This window comes from Salvelinus sp. IW2-2015, unplaced genomic scaffold, assembly GCF_002910315.2.
Source record: "Salvelinus sp. IW2-2015 unplaced genomic scaffold, ASM291031v2 Un_scaffold2304, whole genome shotgun sequence".
Taxonomy (NCBI): Eukaryota; Metazoa; Chordata; class Actinopteri; order Salmoniformes; family Salmonidae; genus Salvelinus; species Salvelinus sp. IW2-2015.
Genome location: NW_019943630.1, coordinates 5,782 through 10,038, shown reverse-complemented (window position 1 = coordinate 10,038; position 4,257 = coordinate 5,782).

Genomic DNA, 4,257 nt, shown 5'->3' with positions numbered 1-4,257 from the left:
CACGAAACAAGCGCTTCAGCAGGCAAGGATATTGCTGCAGTAAGATTGCAACCTAAATCAATCATTTATCGGAATCCTCAAGAACTTCAAAAGGATGAGTGGTTAAATTGTTGTGAAGAAGGCTTCAGGGCGTTCACTAAGAAAAGTCCAAGCAAGCGCCAGGACGTCTCCTAAAGTTGCATTCCGCTGGCGGGGATCGGCGGCACCCACCGGTACAGAGCTTGCTCAGGAATGGCAAAGCAGGCAGGTGTGAGTTGGCATCTGCAAGCATAGTGAAAAGGCTTTTGGAGGATGGACTGGTGTTCAAGAAGGGCACAAAAGAAAGCCCTTCTCTCCAGAAAAACATCAGGAGACAGACTGATAATTCGCAAAAAGGTACAGGATTGGACCTGCTCGAGGACAGGGTTAAAGTCCATTTTCTCTAATCCCCTTTCCGATTGTTGGAAAGCATCCGGAAAAAAAGCTTGTCCGGAAAAAGACAAGGAGAGCTCTACCAGTCAAGTCCTGTGTCATGCCAACAGTAAAGCACCCCATGAGACCCTTCATCGTGTGGGGTTGCTTCTCAGCCAAGGGAGTGGGCTCACTAACAATTTTGCCTAAGAACACAGCCATGAATAAAGAATGGTACCAACACATCCTCCGAGAGGAACTTCTCGCGAAAGCCATCGCAGGAACAGTTTGGTGACGAAACACGGCCCTTTTCCAGCCATGGATGGAGCACCTTGCCATAATAGGCAAAAGGTGATAACCTAAGTGGCTTCGGGAACAAAACATCGATATTTGGGTCCATGGCCAGAAACTCCCCAGATACCTTAATCCCATTGGGAAACTTGGTGGTCAATCCTCAAGAAGGTGGGTGGAACAAACAAAACCTCAAACCAATTCTGACCAAACTCCAAGCATTGACTATGCAAGAATGGCTGCCATCAGTCAGGATCGTGGGCCCAGAGTTGAATTGACCAACATGCCGGGCGGATTGCAGAGGTCTTGATAAAAGAAAGGGTCAACACATGCAACCTTATTGACTCTTTTGCATCAACTTCCCAGTAATTTGTCAATAAAGAGCCTGACACTTTTGAAATGGCATTGTGAATTAATAACAGTATTCCATAGTAACAATCCTGACAAAAATATCCAACAGAACACTAAAAGCAGCAAACTTTTGTGAAAATATAATACTTGTGTCATTCTCAGAACTTTCTGGCACAGACTATAATGCAAGAGAGAAGAGGTGTTTCAATAATGTTTTTGTACCCTCAAAGTGTATTTTTTCATTAAACAAAGACAATTAATAAAACGGTACTTACTGTATTTGTCGAACCTGTAGTGAATATAAAACCCAACTATCATTGACCTGACAACTGTAAAAAACCCATTTCAGGTCCTGCGCCAAAGTGCATGAAAGGTGAGTAAAAACTTCTTTCTAGAACACCAGAGAAAGTAGAGATGATACAGAAGCTTTAATTGTCACTTTGAACTCATTGCTGGACAGCATTAGGCCAGAGGATTTGTTCTGATTGAATAGAATGCCAGATTAAGAATACAATATCTGAGTCTCAGTCCGTTACTGCCTCTCTTTGTCAAACTCCCTTTTTTAACAGAATGACATGAATGACAGGGGGGATGTTCTCAATTGCATAATTCCTCAAAGTCCTCCCTCTCCTCGTCTCCTTCTCGAGAGAGAGAGAGAGACCATTGGGAGGAGAAGGTCAGAGGGAAGCGAAGGAGACGGGGAGAGTGGGTGCGAGGAGTATGCAATTGAGATGCACCTCTTCCAGTTTACGTGTGAAGTTTAGAAAATGAGAATGTTTTTTGGGAGGAAATGATTACTTCTGGGGTAAAAACCTCCCGGTCATGAAGGTCTAAAAATTAAGATAAAATTTATAAATGGACCTATAATATCTTAAAAATTACTGCCCTTTTTCCTGGCCCAGAAAATGGATCTCAACAAACAAATCAGTCCCCAAAAATCTGTTTGGCCCTCAGCCAAAAGTTTGCCCATGCCCTGCTTTAGAACACATTCTAAGAGTTTATGAATGGATGCTCTGTGACTTTAGAACACATTCTAGAGAGTTTACGAAATGGATCTCTGTGCACTTAGAAACACATTCTAGAGTTTAGAATGGATCTCTGTGACTTTAGAGACACATTCTAGTAGTTTAGAATGGTCTCTGTGAACTTTTAGAACACATTCGAGCAATTTAGATGTAAATTTCTGTGGATGACCGGTCCTGTTTCCATCTGAGACTTGGCCTTCTTCTTCGAGCAGCGGATGTTGTTCAGAAAACTCCTCACAGCCCCCAGGCCTGGCAGCCCTGTGGCAGGAGTATTTAGGCAGCGTTGATCCGCCACCAACTGGAGCGTCCCGGGGTAACTGCACTCAGCCCAGCCAGGTTCAGACATCCACAGTTCCCTTATTGTAGAAGGATGGGGATAAAAATGGATGTCGGATTCTTACCAATTCATGTTTTAATATTTTTAATTCCATTAAGGGTTATGGAAGTATTCAAGAATGGACTTATCGGGGGACCTACAGGAAAAAGGGCGCCAAAACAGCCCCCATTACCATCGACGGGGCTGTAGGTGGAGCGGCGTGAGAGTTTAAAGGTTCAATTGGTTCACATCACCAACTACCTATCATGGTCCAACCACACAAGACAGCTGTGTGGCACGACACCTTTTCCCCTCAGCAGACTGGAAAGCATTGGCAGGGTCTACACAATCCTCAAAAATTTCTAAAACAGCTTGCACCATCGAGAGCATCGTGACCGGTTGCATCACCGCCTGTATGCAACTGCTCGGCATCTTGAACGTAAAGTCTAACACAGAGGGTATGCAGTTGGCCCATAACCATAATAGGGGCCAAGCTCCTGCAATCCAGGACCTATGTACAGAGCCGAAGGCAAAAATTTGTCAATGACTCCAGTTACCCAAGTCATAGACTGCCCCCCCCCTCTCGAAATCCTTCTCTCTCCCCCCCCTGGCATAGGGTCAATGCTGAGGTTGTCAAGAAAATTGTGGGGTTTTTGTTTGCACCACCTCTTAGAGGGATTGAACCACAAGTTTCCCCAATGGGAATTAAGGTCGGGGATTTCCTGGCCATGGACCCCAAAATATCGACTGTTTTGTTCCCCGAGCCACTTAGTTATCACTTTTGCATTAATGGCAAGGTGCTCCATCATGCTGGAAAAGGGCCGTGTTCGTCACCAAACTGTCCTGATGTTGGGAAAGAAAGTTCCTTCTCGGAGGATGTGTTGTAACCCATCTTTATTCATGGCTGTGTTCTTAGGCAAAATTGTTAGTGAGCCACTCCCTGGCTGAGAAGCAACCCCACACATGAAATGGTCCTCAGGATGCCTTATACTGTGGAGACACAGGACTGATGGTAGAGCCTCTCCTTGCTCTTTTCCGGACCAAGCCTTTTTTCCGGATGCTCCAAAACAATCGGAAATGGGCGGATTCGCAGAGAAAATGACTTTACCCTGTCTCAAGCAAGTCCATCCCTTTCCTTTTGCCAGATATCAGTCTGTCCCTATGTTTTTCCCTGGAGAGAAGTGGCTTCTTCTTTGCGCCCTTCTTGACACCAGGGGCCCCCTGCTCAAAAGCCTTTCACTATGCTGCAGCAGTGCACTCACACCTGCCTGCTGCCAATTCCTGAAGCAAGCTCTGTACGTGGTCCGATCCCGCAGCTGAATCAACTTTAGGGACGGTCCTGGCGCTTGCTGGACTTTCTTGTGCCGCCCTGAGCCCCCCCTTCTTCACACAATTTAACCACTCTCCTTGAAGTTCTTGAATGATCCGATAGATGATTGATTTTAGGTGCAATCTGTACTGGCAGCAAATATCCTTGCCTGTGAATGCTCTTTTTGTGCAGAGCCATGATGACGGCACATGTTTCTTTCCAGTTTAACCATGGTTGATCAGAGGAAGACAATGATTCCAATAATTAATATTCCATATATATGATTCCAATTTAATATCTCTATATTAGAAGGTGTTATTAATGTTTTATACACTCAGTGAAGATGTATATATATAAGACCTTTAATCAGATTGATTGTTTTTTAAATGTATGGTTTCTTTATGCTGTCTTAAAGAATGTAGTAGAGACTTGGTTTGGTTTGAGTTGCCTTTGACATTCCTTGTTGGTTTTAATTTGTTTACTAATGTATCCTGTATTTTCCCTGCAGTTTGTTTGTTAAATGTTATAATGATGTTCTCATAAATGAAAAGAAAACTAGATAAAGTAATATTGTG